This window comes from Chamaea fasciata, unplaced genomic scaffold (genome assembly GCF_029207755.1).
Source record: "Chamaea fasciata isolate MVZ Bird 193981 ecotype frontalis unplaced genomic scaffold, bChaFas1.0.hap1 SCAF_17, whole genome shotgun sequence".
Lineage (NCBI taxonomy): Eukaryota > Metazoa > Chordata > Aves > Passeriformes > Sylviidae > Chamaea > Chamaea fasciata.
The window spans coordinates 15138139-15149021 of record NW_027094102.1 but is presented as its reverse complement, the minus strand read 5'-3'; the positions used below and the strand labels follow the sequence as shown (position 1 = coordinate 15149021).

General features: G+C 52.2%; 1 protein-coding gene across 6 annotated transcripts in view; it reads left to right on the top strand.

Annotated features, from left to right (window-relative positions):
• Positions 1 to 367: 367 nt before the first annotated feature.
• Positions 368 to 10883, top strand: part of CHD6 (chromodomain helicase DNA binding protein 6) — a 94144-nt gene continuing 83628 nt past the window's right edge. For all 6 annotated transcript variants that reach the window (XM_066199163.1, XM_066199166.1, XM_066199162.1 and 3 more), the window contains exon 1: positions 368 to 455. The gene's annotated coding sequence lies outside the window, so the exon portion shown is untranslated. The remainder of the gene's footprint in view (positions 456 to 10883) is intronic.

Below are 10883 nucleotides of genomic sequence, written 5' to 3'. Positions count from 1 at the left end.
GGCAGGTCCCGGGGCCGGTGAGGGCAGGTCCCGGGGCCGGGGCGGGCAGGTCCCGGGGCCGGGGCGGGCAGGTCCCGCTGTGGCGCGGGCGAGTCCCGGGGCGGGGCTCGGGCCCGAGTCACATCCGGGCAACGCTCGGCAGGCGCGGACGTGGAGCACGCGGGCGGGGCGGCGGCGCGCGGGGGCGGCGGCGCGGCCAATCAGCGCCGCGCTCTCATCGGTGCAAACAGGAGCACAATGGAGCGAGCGGCGGGCGCGCTGCAGCCAAGCTTGGCGCGAGCGCCGCGCGGCTGACAGGCCGGCCTGCCAATGGGCGGTGGCGCGCGGCTCTGGGTAGCCAATGGGCGCGCTGCGGGGGTGGGCCCGGGCGAGGTTAGGGTGTCCTTGCAGGGTGCTGGGCTAAACTTCACCAAATAAAAGCTGTTTGTGTTGGGGAGGCTGCGGAGCCATTTTGGGTAAGTTCTGCTCCGAACTTTGGGTTCGTCCGCCCGGCGGGGCTAGGGCGGCGGCAAGGCTGTGCCAGGGCGGTGCTATGAATGAACGCGGCGGCGGCGCGGGCCGCGGGGCGGGCGGGGGCCGGGGAGGCCGCCGGCCCTGTCATGGCTCCGGCCGCGGGGAGGGGCGGCGGTGCCCTCGGGTCCCTCCGCGCCGCCCTCCCCCGCCCCTCGGGCCGCGGCCACCCCCGCGCTGCCGCGGCCCGTCTCGCCGGCCCCGCCGTGTACCCCCGACCGGGCCTTGCCGGCTCCGGGCCGACAGCGCCGGGCCGGGCGCCCCAGGCTGCGGCGGCGGGTCCCGGGGCGTGCGGGGCCGGAGGCGGGGCGGGCTCCCCACGGCGCTGCGCGGAGGCTCCTCCCGGCCGGGGAGGGGGAAGCGGCCCCCCCCAGGTGCAGGGTGCCGGAGTCGGCCCCGCGGGGCGCAGTTCCCCCCGGCATCTCGGCTGCGGTGCTCAGGAATATCGTTAATTAAGTCTTTAAACTTGGCAGTCGTGGGGCGCGGGTCCCTTTGCGCGCTGGAGGCCCCGGGTCGCGGGGCCGCCCGCTGCCTGGCCCCGCCGAGCCAGGGCGCGGGGAGACGCGGTGGAAGGGCCGCTCCCACCGCGCCGGGCCGCGGGCTCGTCCCTGTCACCGCGGTTCCGTCCCGCTGCGCGCGGAGCAGACGCGGATCAGTTGTGACATCGCAGCCATGTCACAACAGAGGCATCGCAGTCACGGCGGAGCCGCGTCTCGCCGCAGTCATCGCGCCCGCTGCGTGTCGGTGGCTGCTCTGTGGGGTTCCCCTGCGCTCGCCGGTGGTGTTCACTGGCGATGGAGGTGGATTTTAGCCTTGATCAATGAGGTTTGTAGGATGGAGGCTGTGAGAGACACGCACGCAAACAATACGGGAGGAGGAAGTGAAATCGTCAGCTCGGGCTGCTGCTGCGGGGGTGCATCCGCCTGAGAGCGGGTCTCCCTCTGGTTATCGATTGGCCTGCTGACAACTACACTGAACTCGCAGTGAAGTCGGGGACCGCGGGGTTAGGAAGGCTGCCTCAGCACGTGCAGAGCTGGTTCTGCCTGGCCTTTGATATGGTAGAGTATTTTGGTAATTTTGCTATGAAAAAATGCTTGCCTTGTTTCTTCAGGGAGTCGGGATGCTTCTAGCCAAAAGCCCAGTCTTTTTTCTTGTTTACGTCCTGCTCAGGAAATGCAGCAAATGTTGGGGTTGGAGAATGAGGGGAGACAGACGGAGATGACGGGCTGTGCTTGTGCAGTGTCCGATGGCACTGGACAGAAGCCTCCAGCCCTCAGCTGGCACAGGCATCCCTGCTCCTGGGGGGCAGACAGATGTTGTTGTCTTGTTAGATGTTTATCCCTGACCCCTTTATTTGCAGAGTATCTTTTTAAGTGCTGTGGAGTTAGTTGGATTAGAGTGTTGGCGGAGGAGAGGAAACAGTGAGCTCTCAGAGAGCGTTTTCTCTGCTGTGAAGTATTGCCGTTGCTTTTGGGCCCCGTTCAGGTGATGGTATGGGAAGGGGTGCTGTCTTGGCTCTCCTTGCCCCTTGTTTACCTCCTTCCTGCAGGAACTCTGCTGTGCTCCCTTGCAGAGAAATTGTAGTTTTGGTCAAACTGTTGAAGTATGCAGCAATAACAGCGTATTTTGCTCTAGGAGTAAATTCTTCCTGGAGTAAATAAGTTATTTCTCTCCCAAGGCTTTTGGCCTTGACCTGGGTTGGTTTAGTTTAGGGCTGCCCCTGGGTTCCTTTCCTGAAAATTGCTTCCTCTTTCACAGCAAAGTAGAAATTTGTCTTTGGGAATGCTAATTCAGCCCATGTCTCTGAATTGGTACAGCTGCCTGTTCTTGCAGGTCCTTCAGGGGTGCTGGACGTACTGCTGCACTGCCTTCACTGAAGAGATGGGCAGCATGACAGCAGGGGGGTGAAGCTCGTTGAATGTCGCCCCTCAAGTGCTTCAAGCGGAAAAATGCAGTAATTAGGAGAACTGGATCCTGTCAAAGTGCATGTGTGTGCCTTGTGCAGCAGAACTGAAAGTACATGTTTTTATTCTTCAAACGAAAGCTGAAATCAAGGAGAGGACTTTGAGAATGAGTGATCTTGGTTTGTTTGCACTTCGATTAAGTTTGAAGCCCACCCTGCAGCCATGGCTGTTTATTCCTGCCTGTTCCTTTATTCTCATTCTTGCCAGTAGAAACACAGGCTGCCCTGTCCCTGAGGAGGCAGTTGCAGCCCCTTGCTGCAGGCCAGTATGGGTGTACCCTGTGTGAGTCTGACACTAAGGCAGCTCTTGCAGTGTTTATGCAGCTGTGAATAATGCACATCTCCCATGGAAGGTGCTCTCAGGGGCCTTGTTACTGTGTTCTGAGTGCTGCTGTCTGGTTTAGTAGCATATGCCTTTTTAATGGCTTGAGTTTACCTCTTCCTCCATTGCATGGAGGGACCATGCTGCTTGTCTTGGAGCAGCTGGCCCTAGGTGTTCCAATGTTAGACTCAGGGCTCAGTGCTGTGGGTGTTTTGGGGGTCTGTTGGTTTCTAGTGGCTTGGTGGATGAGGCTCTCAGAGGAGTTTCTAGTTTCCTGAGTGCTTTTTACTGCATTTCTTCAGCTGGAAGTAAATCTCTGCCCCTCTCTCCACCCCAAAAGTATAATCACAGTAATTTTTAAGATCTAGTCTTCCTTGAGTGATCTTTAATATTTTATCAAGAGTTTCTCCAAACTTTACAGGTGGATGATATAAAGAGGTTCACTGTAGTGGTTTGTGTTGTTTCAAGAGGTTTTTGGACAAGCACGTGAACTTGTTTTTGTGAGCTGGGTGACTTTGTGAGACTTGTTTTTTGAGAAGCTGCCAGAGCGGGCCTTTCTGTTTTGCTCCGGTGTCCTGGCCTGTCTGGGCTTTGTGCAGATAAGAGCTGATATCGTCCTCATCAGTGAGCAGGAGAAACTTACCCTCACTAAGGGGGAAGAGCTGATCAGCCTTGTGCTGAGAGTGCGCCCTTGGTGCGGGAGTGCAGCTCCAGTGTTGGATCTGGAAAGCAGGCATGCGTGGGGAGGCTGCTCTGAGGTTGTCTTAAAGAGACATTGTCATGCTCAGTGGTTGGATGTCTCACTGGGCCTTGGGGCACTTGAGAGGGCTTGTTTCTTTGCTCCTGCAAGTAGCAGTGAATGCATTTCTCCTTGCTTATTCCAAGTTTCCCGCTTTGGATTATGGAGTCGGCCTCTGGTGTTGGTGGTTCTACCCTGGTCTGTGAAAGCAGAGGCAGAGTGGTTGTTTTAAGCCAACAAGCGCTGTCAAGGGGAGGGAAGATGGTCGGAGTGAATGGTCTGTAAGCAGTGGGGCAGCGACGTTTGCTGCAGCAGAATGTTAGTGACATGCAGCGTTTGTGTGGTGGGTTCTCAGCACTCTAAAAACCCATGAAAACAGAATTACCCTTGACTGTGGGAGAGGTGTCAGTGCCTGTGTTGCCAGTCATGGTGATGGTGGGATCTAAATCCTCTAAGGAAGTGCTGGGCCCTGTGCAGCACCGTACTGTGACTGCCCCGCTGGGCAGTGCCTTTCCCAGCCTCCAGCCCCTGGTGGGATAACAGAGCTGGGGAAAGCTGACCAATCTGGCAGCAAAAGGGGAGAAACGTAGTTCTCTGGGTGTCAGCTTGTGCATGAGGAGACTGATTTTGTTCCTAATATCTCAGGCTGGTGCAATATGTTTTCCGTGTGATAGGACAATGCCTTCAACTTTCCCTTATATGGGAAAATCTGGGATGCAGCGTAGCAATCCGCCAATATGTGGCTAATAATTTTTAGCATTGTTATGTTGGATGTGTCCAGTCAGCCTAAGAGTTAGGGTATACCTGAGACACTGTGGCTGGGCTTTAATAGTTAAGGGAAGTCCCCGGCAGATATCTGGGGAGAGATTATGATTGTTCTCTAGGGAATGCCTGAGCACAGTTGGCTCTTTTGGAAGTCAGCTAAAAGCTGGAAGCGTTTGTGCCTGAGTGTAGAGCTCCTGCACTGTGCTGCCCCTGGGTCCAGTGCTTAGAGAGGTGCTGGGTTGTGTTAGCACCAGGTGGGGGTCATGGGAGCTTTTGACCCATCCTTTGTGTGAGGACCTTCTCTCTGTGGAGGAAATACTGCCTTGAGGTGGAGGGGTGCATGCTGTTTCCATACTGCAGCCTGTTGTCTCCAAGGCATTCTCAGCCTGTGCTGAGTATAAATCTTGCTCTAACAGGAGCAAAACACACTTTTTCAGTCCAGAAAGGAAAATGAGAAGCATGGGAACCAAGTCCCAGTCCCTCTTAGCTTTTTGTGTGGGCGCTGGAAATGTGCTTGCAGAGGCGTGTTGGGAATGGTTCAAGGAGTGTGGGTGTTACTGTGAGGGTGAGATGTTGGCTTGGCCATGGGGTGCCCATCATATTTTCCACCCCTGGTTTCCCCTTGAGGGATGCTCCTTCATGATATTATGAACATCTGTGCTCTGAGGTGCAGCATGCCTTCTGCAGGCACGCCTTTTCCCCAACTTTATGCTGGTTGTTTTAGGGGGAGTTTGTGGTGTTTAGGATTTTTTTTGTGTGTGTGTTTTTCCTGATAAGATTAAGTTTAGATCTCTTCTGGTGAAGTTTCCTGACGTTTTTCTGGTTCTCTCTGCCATTTGGGTCAGTTGTGGTGGGAAATCCGGGTTGAAATGCAGGTAATTCATTGTTTCCTTTTGGGGTGACTGTGCTGAAAGCAGGGAAAAGTTATGCTTTTCAGTGTCAATTTTTAGAGTATTTTCTAAATGTTTCTATAAAAGTGTGGAATCTGTGGAGCCCTGCTTTTTATTAGAGTAGGAGACTGTATCAAGGGTCAGGCTGGGGTTACTCTAGGCCCCAGAACTGGCTGCATGTCCTGTTAACGTGCCCGTTGTTGCAAGGGAGGGACAGGTAGTGGATGGGCAAGGTTGTTTCATTCACTGTCTGACCTGGTCCTAAATTACTTGTTTGAATTGCAGCCTGGGAGCTATTTTCCTGGCACTGGAAAATAGGTAGGAAGGGCACGGGCATGTGTGGGGTCCCCAGTCAAAAGCCTATGCAAAGCCCTGGTGGGGTCGGCTGGGGGAGGCTGTGTCCCTGTGACTGTCAGTGGACCTGTGTGGAGAAAGAACTTACTGCCTTTAGTGTTAAACCCCCCTGGGATGTAAGACCCCCACCTCTTCCTCCAGGAGATCTCATTTGCATTTCTTTGAAGGTAGAAGCAGGACTTTAGCTAATTGAGGGACTTTAGCTACCAGCCTCCCCCCACGCCCCGTTAGCAACCACTGCTGGGAGTCGTGCTCCCTCCCTATTGCACTGGAAATAGGTATTTGTTTTGTGGATGTATTTTCATTTTGCACTTCAGCTTACACCGTATGGCTGCCTTGGAAGGTGAATTCCAGCACTAACAATGAGCTACATGCAGGAACGAGGGTGCTGCAAAGTTACAGGGGACTTCCACTTCTTTGACGTATAGATAGGTGAAATATTGGTTAAGAAATATTAATGCCTTGTTATTTATGTGCATCGAGGCAGAATTAGTTAGTCCTAGATACAAGAATAAACATTAGTGCTTTGTTATAGATGTGCTGTGAAAGCTGCTATTTTTGTGTGAGCCACTGCCTTGAGTTCTCTAGGTCTTATGCACAGAGCACTTTTAACCCTCTGTCTTTCATCTGCTTTGGTTGAACTTAGAATATACTTTAGATAAAATGAAGTTCAAGTGTTCGATGTCTGTTAATTGAGGATCAGAAAAGAGCCATTTTTGATGACTTCTTTAAATGCCTGGTGCATCCTTGCTGTACCCTGTGTTTGCTTAGCCTCAGAAGGAGTGCAGTGAGGTGTGCGAATGCACAGCCCCTTGCTCCTATTTGTATGCTTCTCTGCTTGTTACTTCAGGGCAAGCAAAGCCCTGTTTCTCAGTGATCTTTCTCAGTCCCTGCAGGGTGCCCCTCACCAGAGTATCTGAGCCTTTCCCGGCATGCACTTTGGTGCATACATAAAAGCAGGTTTCTCTCCTCCACCGCAGACACAGAGACTGGGCTCTGTTTGCAGTGATGTTGCAGGAGGCTGGCTGAAGCAAGGCTTACGCTTTCAGTGAAGCTGCTGAGGTTTGCGGTTGCAGATCTGTGGGCCAGTCACAGTGACTTTTCCACCTCCTTGCTCCTGGAGGGTGAGAGTTTCTGTCAGAGAATAAAGTTGCTGGCTTGGAGTTAGGCCAGTGTCACATTATGCTTTGAGTGTGAGGACCAAGGTCCTGAATCCTGAAGGCAAAGGAAGGAGTGTGTCACTGTGGGCACAGGCTCCTTGGGGCTTTGGCAGTTGCAGTTTCAATTCAGAGCCCTCTTCAAGGGCTCTGAATTGAGGGTATGACTGTGCAGGTTGTAGGAGCTATGTGTTTGAATACGTACAGCTGTGCCCACATCTGACAGGGCATGCTGTGTGGAAATGCAGTTATCTGCAGATACTGCTCTCTGGTTTCTAGACAGGCTCTCCATTGGCTGCTCTGCTGAGTGGAGCATGGCATTAGGGCTGAGGACAGCGTTCTTAAACCCTTTCCTGGATCCAGCTCTACTTCCAGCTCTTTCTGTCACCCTTAGCTGCAAGAGGGAAACAGACACAAAGCAGAAGTGGATTTCTGGACCTCGTTGCATGATTATTCCTCCAGCAATGCCTGCTGAAGGAAGGGCTCAGAATATGAGTGGCTTATCCAAGTATAGAGGGAGAGGAGATGTGGAAACCATGTTGGTTTGGACTTTGGACAGGTATGTGCAGTAAGAGTAGCCTGGGACATGGGTATGTGGGAACTGTGCTCTCCTGCTCTGTCCAGGGTTGGATTACCTGGCTTCCACGTTGCTACATGTCAGAGGAGACCGATGTCTACAGACCTGGCAGGCAAACAGGGACAAGAGTTTCTTGGTAGCTTGATGCAGCTGCTGCCATGTGCTTGCCTGCTGGCTGACTGACCCCATGATGATGCTGCTGGTTGGCCAGGAGTGTCCAAGGCATCTTCTGTATTTGTGCCCTGAACAAATGCAGCTTGAGTCCAGGAGAGATCTACAGCAGCTCTGCCTGTGTGCTGTTGGAAGAAGCTTGGTGTGCTCTGGATTTCCAATTCTCTTTGGAAAAAGGTATTCTGCAAAGGTGGGACTCTGCAGCCAGCATGAATGACAGTGGCTTGGCTTCCTCTGCCAGGAAACCCTCCTGCCCATGCCTTCCCTACTCATGCAGCTGTGGTTGATGATCTCTTCATGGTTCCCTGAACTGGTCTCTAACTAAAGGGCTTTATGAGCAGAGGCAAGAAGGGGTTACCTTTCCATATGTGCTTCTGGTAGCGTTTCACTTGAAGTGTGTCTGGGCAGGCCTTTGTATGCTCACCATTTAAAAGGGCTAGCCAAGCGTTGCCTGTAGCTGAGCAGCTGGCATCACTGTACCCCAAGCATTTGCACAAGAGAAATCAAAGAATTTCTCTTTGGCACTGCTCTCAGCCTCCCATATTTTAGTCTTTCTTGGGATGGTGTAAAAGACAAATGCAAGGAAACAGATGATTGAGAAGAATGTCTCATTATAGATGGCATCTGAACTCTGGAGGCCGTTCTCTCAAAATACCTTCTCAGGCCAGGACCACAGCAGATTTTATCTGTTGCTATTTTGGAGCGAGGTTTGCTAGGTTTGTTAGGGTGTCCAGGCAGTACAGATGCTATGAGATGTGGGACCTCCCTACCGCATACAAAAACTGTCAGACCATGGTTATTTGGGATGTTATCATTCTGGGTGCTGCGGAACAGCTTGGCTCCCCCAGTACCTGGCCTTGCTGCAGGCAGGGGTCTGCCAGCCAACCTTTCTGCCCTGCCCTGGAGTGGGTTGCCTGGGTTTGCAGTGCTAGCAGGACAGGGTGGATGCAGGAGCTCTTCCCCAACAGGGCAGCATCAATCAAGGGGCCTGTGTAAGCTGGTGTTGGAGCTGTCCTCTGTTTGGAGAGTGAGCAGTGTAGCAAAATGTCCTTCTGCTCCTGGAGATCGCTTCTATGCCCTCCAGCCTTCACTGTGTGTGAGGGCACAGACCAAGCTGAGCTTCCTTTATCACCTGTTTTTTGAGATCCCTAGGACCAGGGTGCAGTGCTGCCTGGCCCAAAGAAGTGCTGCTCACTTATCACACGCTAAGATGTACATTGGATTCAGCCTTCAATGCCCATGCTCACAAGCTGTGGTCTGAGATGTGGCCATGGAAGGCAAAGCAAGGCTGGCCCTGAGCTCCCTTTAGGCACTATACACCCCTTGCTACTCTGCCACCTGTGCTCAGATGAGGCATTTGGTAAAGCAGTGGTGTCCATCCTGTTGTGAGGGCTTGGAAATACTTAAAATGCTAACTCTGTAACTGTGGCCCAGCTGCTGGTGATTTGGCCACATCTCGTTCAGCTCCTTGGATGTGTTTTCTTGGACACATTCCGTGGGCTACTCATTACATGAAGCAGGAGGGTACCAACTTTTTCTTTCACCCTTTTTCTTTACTGTGGTTATAGCAAGAGAACAATGGGGAATATCTTAGTCAGCAGATAACAGGAGCAAATGGGGATGTGGGGACATCAGGTGAATGACTGGCAGGGGGAAGAGTGATCCACTGTGGAGGTCTGTGGCAGGGAGCTACAACTGGAGCAGACTGCCAGAAATTCCTGAAGAAATGATTTTCAGCATGTCTGGACTCTGCAGTGGGGTCTCCATCACTATGTGGGGCTGTGGCCAGGGTTGCTGTGCCTTCTCGACATGAAATCTGCTCAGGTTGTCAGATGTGTCCTTCATATGTGCCTACAGCCAAGTCTCGAGGTGTATTGTGTTTTCTTCACCTTCTCAGTAGTCCTGATGTCAATGTTGATTTTTTGTCTCTATTCTAGCATTAGAAAATAGAGGCACAAAGGGTTATGATTGCTTCTGAGGAACTGTTTGCAGTGTGGCAAAGCTGTTTTCTGACAGCTTGAGTTTGCTGTGCAGGATGTTAACAACAGCAAAAGAAGAAGATCTGTACTTTCAAGAATGCCATCTCATTTTTTGGCCGTCTGCCTTGGGATAGTGTGAGTTTGGTGCAGTTTGGTTTAAATCTCTCAAACCTTATAAAATGTTCTTTGAATTGGCTAGCTGTCAAGGCCTACTGGTTGGGCTGGCGTTCGTACACCTCTCTTACTAATAAAAGTTAAATTATGTGCCTGGTTGCATCTTTGTAGGAACAGTGACCTTGGAGATGGACTTGGACAGCTAAGTGAAGCTTTGAGCACTTGTGTGTGAGGCACAAAAGGCAGCAGGAAAATGTGCAGAGTGCACAGGGTGCTGATTTTTGCTGAAACCACTATATCCCTCCTGGTAGCTGGAGAGCAGCTGGATGTTTTGCCCTGATGCATGAAGCCTCTGAAGCAGCTGACAGTAACCCCTGTGCTCCCTTGAGCCCAGTAATTCATCAGAGGCTTTTTTCTTACACTGCTGGGAAGTCTGGCTCCTCATGACTGGTGATCCAGGAAGCTAGCAGGAGCTAAGCCTACAATTCCCTCTTGACCCAGGGGTAACCGCCAGGCACTTCAGGGAAGAGAGCCTACTTCCAGCACTAAGAATGTGTCCTCAGAGCTTCTTTGCCCATTTCTATTTAAAATGTAGCTAGGGTTCTGTTCTCACTCTGACCAGAGGCTTTCCACAGCCTCCTTGGCAGCTGAAGGACACCTGCCTTGGCTTGTGGAGTAGCAGATTGGGTGGACTGTCCCATGCTAAGAGAAGTTGCCCACCAGGCATATTTTTGGTTGCCAGCTAGCTGGTCATGCCACTGTATTGAGCTCCTGTGAGCAGTGAGCTTCTGACTCCCACAGGCCAGGAGTGGGGTTGTGAGGTGGCTGCTTCTGGCCTGTAGAAGGGTGCCTGAGGGGTGGGAGAGCTGTGCAGGACGCTGTGCAAGTGACACTTGGACATAGGCTTTATTGGCTTCTGAAGCTCAGGATTCTCATCTAGCATGTGGATACAGATATTACATTTTTCTTATTTTAAAGTAGGAAATTAGGTGCTGGGAGTGTGATGGAAGAAGTGGGAAATCTTTATGGCTACTGTCATTATCTGTTCCGTGGACACTTCATTCATGTCCTTTCTTGTTGCTTGCTGGTCAGCATGCTAGGGCTGGTGAATAGTGGAAGGAAAATTTGGCACTGATGATGGAGGAATGGCTTATTAAGATTTGGCAGACAGGGCAGTTAATTTGGGCTGTGTGGTGCCCTGGATTGGATGCCACACTGGAGCATGTTTGTATTTAATGGGTAGCAGAGGTCTGGAAAGTGCTACATGGGTGACATGCAATGGGCTTTGCAAATGTGTTAGGAGCTTGAGCTGAGGATGCTCTTGACAAGGCACATGGATCAT